The following is an 8,660-nucleotide window of genomic DNA, read 5'->3' on the forward strand; positions in this document are numbered from 1 at the left end:
ATCTAGAAAATATTTCTTCTTAAGTGTACAATGGTAGGTATTTTTGTAAGCACTTTGCTGACTAATATTAACACAGTTACTCCTATAAAGGCAGCACCACCATGAATATCAACCTTATCACTTCTTATGCATGAGGAACTTAGAGTAAAAGAGAATTGAAACACCTAGCCCAAGGCAACTAAATAGGAATAGTGATAGTTATGTACTCAAGGTATTATTTCTGGATTCAATAGTAGTAGTTATACACTCAGGTATGCTTAATGCATTACAGAGGAGTATGAATGTACGAACATGTGATCATTGGACTTTATAGTAGAGTATGATTACTGGTCCACATAGTTGTAGTCATATTCTAAGAGTGTGATTGCTCAATACCATTCTAGCATTTATGTAAACAGATACGATTCCTGGATTTCTTGGTAGTAGATATGTAATGAGGTATGATTAATAGCTCTCACAGTAATACTTACATCAGGGTATGATTACTCAATCCCATAGTAGCATTTATGTAATTAGGTGTGATTACAGGATTCCACAGTAGTACCTATGAAATGAGGTGTGATTACTTAGCCACATAATAGTAGTTATTTACTAAATTTATGGTGATTGGGTTATGTAGTAATAGTTATATACTCAGTTGTGTTTTCTGGATTTCGTAGTAGTAGTTATGTAATCAGTGTGTAATTATGGGTCATATAGTAGCTGTTATGTACTCAGCTGTGTTTATTGAATTTCACTATAGTAGTTATGAACTTATGGTACGATTAGTGGATCACATAGTTGTAGTTATGTAATCAGGATATGATTATTGCATCATAAAGCAACCCCATTAATATTTTATTGAACCTCAGTCTTGTTACTATAATTCCACTAATTTACTATTTTTTCCCCTACCAAGGTATAAGAATTTCTTTTTTGATCTTAGTATATTTTTCTTTTCTTTTTTTTTTTTTTTTGCCGGTTCATACCTTTTTATTGAGCCTTTGAGTTTACATTGTAAGGTACAAGGAAAAACAGTTCTCTTTAATATTTTACACAGCTATAGCAAAATACACGGGACTATATGACTTATAAGGGATTACATTTCTCAAAAACTGGGATCAAGTAAACAACAATGAATTTTCCAGTTGACACTTCCCTTATAATAGTAATAAGCTCTAATTGGTTATATAAGTTTCAATGCCAAGTCTTATCATTGTTGATAATGTCTGGACCTCTGAAGCACTGCTATTTCAATCAATATCTACTAATTCCACTTCAAAAGTGAGTTTTGCATTTGGTGGAATTTTTTCCATAAGCCCATTCTGGTTCAATCTCTAGTCGAGCCTTTTCTCCTTTACTCATAGTCAAGAGTGCTTCATTCCAGCCTCTGATAACCTTGCCTACTCCAACCTTAAAACTTAAAGGCTTGGCATTTTTCTTCTTCTTTGAGCTTGTTTGAATATTCGTATCAAAAACAGTTCCATCCTGTAGTGTTCCTGTGTACCAGCAGTGAACAACATCTCCCTTTTTGGGAAAGTTTGTTTTATCTCCTTTCTTAAGAACAGATTTTGTATATTTTGGTGGACCCTCATCCAGATTCTCCTCAGATTTCGTGTCTTTGGGTTTATCTTCACTAAGCTTCACATTTTTCACTTGCTCAGATACTTTACTTATACTTTCAGTACCCTTGAAACGCTTACTTTCAAAAAGATGGTTATAGGCTGTAACCAAATGGTCCTTATTAGCTGTTTTAGCTTCATTTTTAATGTTTCCTAATAATTTATGCTCTGCAAGAAACGAATCTGACCGTGATCCTGCAGAAACTTGATTATGTCCTTCTTGGACAGCTGCTCGCTGCGCAGCTGCTCCACGGTCCACGCTCGCTGCGGAACGGCCGCCGCCATTTTCCCCCGCTGCAGCCGCTGCCTATTTTCTTGATTATAACCACTGTAATATGACTAAAATGATATCTGACTATCGCTTCATTTTGCACTTGTCTGTGATTAATAGAATTTGTAGTTCATTACAGACTTTGTGAGCATTTGTATATATTATTTTGAATAATATATACTCAGATAATTTGCCTGTTTTTAAACAGAACTTTAGTTTTGTTGATGGAAGGTGTTGGATACTATATACCAGTATATAATTACACAGTAGGATAATTCAAAACAAGTCACCATAGATTTATAAACAACTACAAAAGAGAAGAACAAATTTGTAAGCACAAAGAAATGATAAATGTTTAAGTAAAAATAAATGCTACTCAGCCATTGTCAATATGCATTATATGGAAGAATTAAATTATCACACTCTGCCTCATAAACACATGCATTTATTATGAGTCAATTAAATAATCATTTCTAACACAAATACAGATAACCAAATAGATAATTTTCAAAGTAAAACACACTGTACAGTTTAGCTTATCAATGTATAAATCTTTTCTGCATGCACATATTTTGTCATAGGAAACATAGGGTGAGTGTTCCTGATGTGGATCTAGAACAATAATGTCTTTGCTGAAATCTTGGCATTAAATCCTATCACATAACTGAGAAGCTATTTATCAGTTATTCATCTCATTTTTAATCATCATTTATGTAATCCTGTATAATTTAATTTAAAACAAATACCAATAGAACTTCTTTGTATCAGGGGAATCTATTGTGGTTACTTTAATATTAATCTGAAATATTAACAATGTAATGGAGCCATGTAATAGAAAATAGATGTGATAACTCTTAAAACTTTTGAATGACAATACAGTCACACACCATATGTATTTATAATTCCCATCATTGTGGAACTGTTTACTACAGAGCTTGGTGCCAGAGAAATGGGGTATTGTTCTGATAAATCTTACCATGTGGATTCTGGTCTTTTAAAAATTATGTTCTAGAAGAGGAATGTTGAAGAATTTGGTACTTTGCAGACATTTTAGAGAGTAGTAAGCCAAGTTTTATGGGCTATTCTTGTACGTGTTTGAAAATGCTAAGTGCAGAGAGAATTGTGTTGGCTTATGGACTTACAAAGGGGAAGGAAAGATAGCAGAGAACTTTTTTTTTAGGGACAGGGCTATTGGCTTAAAGGCTGGTTGCATTCTTCTGCCCAAGTCCTAAGAAATTGAGAAGTATTAAAAATTAAAAGTAATAGAGTGATGTGCTTGGTAAAAGATATGGAACTGAAAGATGTATGATTTATCACAGGACAAAATCAAGGAAGTTTAAAATTACAGGCACAGAGACTTGCTTAGGTTACTGAAAGCTGCTCTTGTCAGTCAGCTTACAACCATGCAGTGGGCAAACTGCTTCATATTGAAACAAATAAAAAATGCCAGTGATGACGCCCACTCAGGAAATCCTGAATGACAGAAATGCAAACTTTTAAAAGGGAGATGACTTGAAGGAAGAAACCTGTCTTTCAGTAGAACAATTTATTTCCTTCCGGAATTACCAAAACAGTTATGTCACTGCACACATTTTATTAGTTTTGGAAACATGAAAAATGCATGGAAGCAGTTCATAAAGTGCACATGGTTACAGGTGCCATTGCAGATATGTAGTGACATGTGGAGCTGAGCTCAACATCCATGGTAGAGGGGCCAGTGAGACTATTATAATATGGACTGTGTTTTTCAGTGGAGATCCAAAAATGTTTTGGATATGCCAGAACTGTACAAGGGCTCCCATGGAGTGTAGTTGGCTCATAACAGAAGTTTTTCCCAGAAACTCCAGTCCAAATGGAGGCACAGAATAGGAAATTCAGAGACTGTTGTCACTGGTTATATATGTGAAACTTGAACTGTAGATGTTTGATGTTTACCTTATGGTTATTGGTTTTGTATTGGTCTAGTCTATCCTTGTTATGCCTTATAGCAATGAAAATGTTTACTCTGTGACATTATATGTTGGATGTACATAACCTGTTTTGATTTTACAGGTTGTACAGTTAAAAGACAGTCTTAAAGTTGGTGACATTTGTGGGATGATTGAAGTTGGCCTAAATATAACTTTCAATGTGAGATGATTATGAGTCAATGGGGGGGCAGGGGAAGAATGTGGTACTTTGAATGTATGTTCCCCATTGACTCAGCTGTTAAAATTAAACTTGTAACTTGGGTCTTCAGCCACCTGGATAAAAGAGTTGCCACTGGTGGCAGAATCTGGAGACCAGCCTTAAGATGTGTTTGGGAATAGATATGAATTCTAGCCCAAAGGTGTGGAAAGAAGTCTGAGTTTGGGGTCCTTGTTGCTTCAAAATTGTGCTTGCTATTTTTGTTTTTTTCTGGTTGGTTGGTTTTTTTTGTTGTTTGTTTGTTTGTACATATAGAAGCAGCTCCTTCTGTCATTGATGAAGCTTTCCCTTAGATCTATAAGCTTGAAATAAACCCCTTCATCCCATAAACTAGCTTGTATGTTCATTCCAGCAACATGAATCTGTCTATAACAGAATTTGGTATACTTATGACAAAGAAACCTAACAGAGGCAGAAGTTTTGACAGATTTTTAGATATACCTGTTTGATTGGGAACACCTCTGCTGAGATGATGTTGGTCCTATTATAATTTTTAAACATTTTAATGACTGAACTTGAAGATGTTATATTTTAAAATAAATAAATTAGTCACATACTGTTGATTCTGTAGCTAATAAATATGATTCTTATTACTTGATATGTTTAAAATTAATCAGTTTATGGGCTGGAGAGATTTATCAGTGGTTAAGATGCTTGCTTGCAAAGTCTGATGGCCTGGTTTCCCTTCCTCAGTACCCATGAAAAGTCAGTTGCACAAAGTAACACATGAATCTGGAGAATGGAGTAGTTTTCAGTAGCAGGAGATCCTAGTATGCTCATTCCTCAGTCTCTCATGATTTTTCTCTCTCTCTCTTTTTCTCTCATATTGCAAATGAAAATATGAAAAATGTTTTAGAAATAATCAGATTGTTAAAAAGTAACAACTTTGAATTTTGAATTTAACCATTGACTTTACATTTAGCAATGCTTTAACAATGTCATGTATATTGGTATTTATACATCATATCGCTAAGTAGTTTGAATATGTGTATTTCAACAAATCTAATTACTAGGAAGCATAAAAGTAAAATAAATATATGGATTACATGAAACTTTTAAATGCCATTTTTAATTTTGTTTTCTTGCATAACCATTCTTATTTGAGATGAAAAAATATTACATTTTGAAAAACATAAATTAAGAAAATGCTTTTCTTGGCATTTATTACTTTCATGTTTCTAACAACTTCATTCATATGTTCATTATAAGTTGCTTCCAGAAAATCAAAAATCAGTTTCTTCCATTTAAAGAACATTCAAAATAATGCCTTTAATCCTTCCAAATTTTTGGAGAATATTTTTTCTTCTAATGATTTCTAACTTAATTTGTAATTCTTGGTAGTGGACATATATTTTAGTTTCCTTGAAGCTAATCTATATTTGCCCAAACTCTTCAACTCCACAGTTATAAAGATCTCATAAATTTTATTTAGTTCAATACATTCAGGTTATAGATAATATAATAGAATCTCAGAGATTAGATGAAGTTTACTTAGGACTTTAGTATAAGTGATTGATTAACTATAAATAAGTATATCCAGTGAGGTTTACTGGCTTAATAAACTTTTGCTTTTTACTTTTCCCTTTCAAGTAAGGTAAAACCTGTAACTTCTGGTCATTGCAGTGCAAGCACTTTTTCTGTAAAGACCCATTGAAGGTATTTGTTCTCTTTGCCATAAGTTTCTGGAATTCATGTAAGGTAGCTGGATATTCTGTGAATGAGAGATCATCCAGGATAGAGAAAACTAAAGTGGTGAAGAGTTTGTTGAAGCACCATGGAGTTTTAGTATATTCAGTTCAAGTGTAATGTCCTGGTTTAAAAACCTCCCCTCAATGAAAAACAACACCTCTGTGGAGATTGTAAGCCTTTCTATTGGAGAAGCCTTTAGCTGAGTTCTAATAATAATATTGATGAAATCTCTCCAGCTGATTTTGTATAGCACAATTCTCAGGTCTTGGAGCAAGATGATTGAGCTAAATTGCATGACAGATCTGGTTGTGAGTTCTTTATGCTGTCAAAGTCATTCAGCTTATTGTCCATATATCCTAAGACACCCAGATATATGATATTATTCTCTCTGGTCTCCATGTTCTCAAAAAAAGTAGGAAAGTACATCATGTAGACAGAATCTTTCAGAGATAATTTATCTCAACTCTGCTTTTTATACAAAAACATTTTAGTTCCAGATTTCTTGAAAAGCTGCCCAAATCCATATATCTATTTTAGAGAAAAATCAGTTTAGAATGTAAGATCTCTCATCATCAAGTTTCTTACAATACATTGTTCTTCAGAAAAATGGTAAGCATTTTTGTCACAAAGAGGGGAAGTCATGTAGCACATTTCAAGATGTTGTAAATTTTGAATTATTATTTAAGGCACAAGTCTAAGAGAGGGATATAATAAAATATAATTTGAATGATGGGACATGCAGCTTTAAATAGGTGAGGAAAGCCACAAGAAAGATGAAATAGGTTAGATTTAGTTTAAAAAATAGCCACAATAAATTTTTTATCACTAGCAATAAAGTACAGTACATCTATAAAATGGGATAATATGCAGCTATTAAAATAAATGATGTGGTTATCATTTCAACACAAAAGATGATTAAGTGAAAAATGTATATAGTCTTGGTCCATAATCACTTATTGGCAATTGTGAAATGAATGAGCTACAGCTATGTAAGAGGATACAAACACCAAGTTTTGCACTTAACTGGCAGAAACCTCTTAAATGATATGGGATGATTTGGAGCTATTAGTTATCTAAATAGCATGAAATATGCATGTGGATATTTGAAGAAATGATATTTTCTTAGACAATGGGTAGTACCCTCATTTACAAGATGTTTCAAGTAAAATATGTCATTACAGTTTCTTTCTAAAATCTCAAGAATTTCATTCCAGAAATATATATTTCTCAAGAACTTTATAGAAATTCTGAGCAATTATTTAATAATAAATATTTTTAATGTTTTAGGATTACTAGAAATATCTCTTCTGGATATATTTTCTATGTGGTTTCTGCTATTATAAGCCTGTATTTTTTTTTTACCAGTTTAAAAGAAAAAAATCAATAGCAGACTAGCTAGAACTAAGGTCAGTACTCATATCACTGCTTCCTCTGCAGTTTCTTCTGAACCTGGTATAACTGGTAGTGTGTAGTTGTCTATCTTTTCTTGGCAAAGTTTTGGGTCTTAGGCTTCCCCAGTTTTCTCTGCCATTTGGAAAATAACAGATTCTCCAACAAGGGTGGGAGAAGTATATAATTTTTTGGTTTTGGTTTTTCGAGATAGCATCTCACTCTAGCCCAGGTTAACCTGGAACTCACTATGTAGTGGCAGGTTGGCCTCAAACTCACAGTGATCCTCTTACCTCTGTCTCCCGAGTTCTGGGATTAAAGGTGTGTGCCACCATGCCCAGCTGAGAAGTATATAATTTTGAGAGCCATTTTGTTGAAGATACCCACTCAACTTGTCTAGAGAACAATGTGATCCTCTCTATGGGGGGAGCAGCTTAGTTTCAGAGAAATAGCAACAAACACAGTGGTAAACTGCAACACATCGTAACAGAAATAGAGGCTACAAAGAACTCAACATTGAAAACAAACTGATAACACACCTGCCAAGACTCATCATGTATTGTTGCCTAGGAGGGAGCAGGAAGATTGTAAAAGCAATAGGGCAGATAGAAATATCCCAAGGCACAGCTCCCTCTGAAGGAGACTGACAGAGGCAGTACTTACCCCACATTGAACACCAAGAACCCTGCTGAATCCTTTCCCTCGGGAAATGGGGACTTGGGGTGAGGGGATATAAGACTATAATCTATATAAAATTATATAATACATATATTATAATTATATTAAATTATATATATAATTATATATGTATATATACATAATATATATTATATATATATATATATATTATATATATATATATATATATATATATATATATATATATATTAGTTTGAGAATCAAAGAAAATGAATATTCATAACCATATACTCGTTTTTAGTAAACAGCCAGTATTGGCTATTATAAATTATGAATAACACATTGTGTTCCTCAGTGCACTACATGTTTTACAAACTTCTCTAAAAGAAAAGAATAATTAATATGGTATTAGATTTAGTGTCCTGAGCTCTGGAACTGAATTAGTCTATGTTTGAATTCTTGCTATGTAGCTTTATCAGCTTACATAAAGATATTTCATTCTTAGAGTTATTTTAATCTGGAGAAGGGAGTGGATACTTGCATGTACCTCAGGTAAGTGAAAGAATGAAATAACCTGATAGTGGAGCCCAGTTCTCTGTCAGGTTTTAAACTCCATGTCAATCACATTAATTATCATCCTCATCACATTTTTAAGAAAATCAAAACTTTTTTTTTTTTTTTTTAATGGAAGAAGGGTTACTTATTGAAGCTTAAAGATCCAGGAGAAGTTCCATAATGGCAGAAGAAGCTGGCTTGCTTTCACAGGTCCAAGCAGAGAGAGAAGCCACAAGCCCAAAACCATACCACACAGCACACTTCAGGAACTCCAGGTGGAACTAGGCACTTTCCATATCTTTAGGCTGGAATTTCAAACCCACCATCAC

At 33.6% G+C, this 8,660-nt stretch overlaps 1 pseudogene; it reads right to left on the reverse strand.

Moving 5' to 3' along the window:
* Positions 1 to 952: 952 nt before the first annotated feature.
* On the reverse strand, positions 953 to 1,886 carry LOC123463465 (annotated as a pseudogene).
* Between the last annotated feature and the right edge of the window lie 6,774 nt (positions 1,887 to 8,660).

The sequence above is a fragment of the Jaculus jaculus genome, chromosome 9 (assembly GCF_020740685.1).
Source record: "Jaculus jaculus isolate mJacJac1 chromosome 9, mJacJac1.mat.Y.cur, whole genome shotgun sequence".
NCBI lineage: Eukaryota > Metazoa > Chordata > Mammalia > Rodentia > Dipodidae > Jaculus > Jaculus jaculus.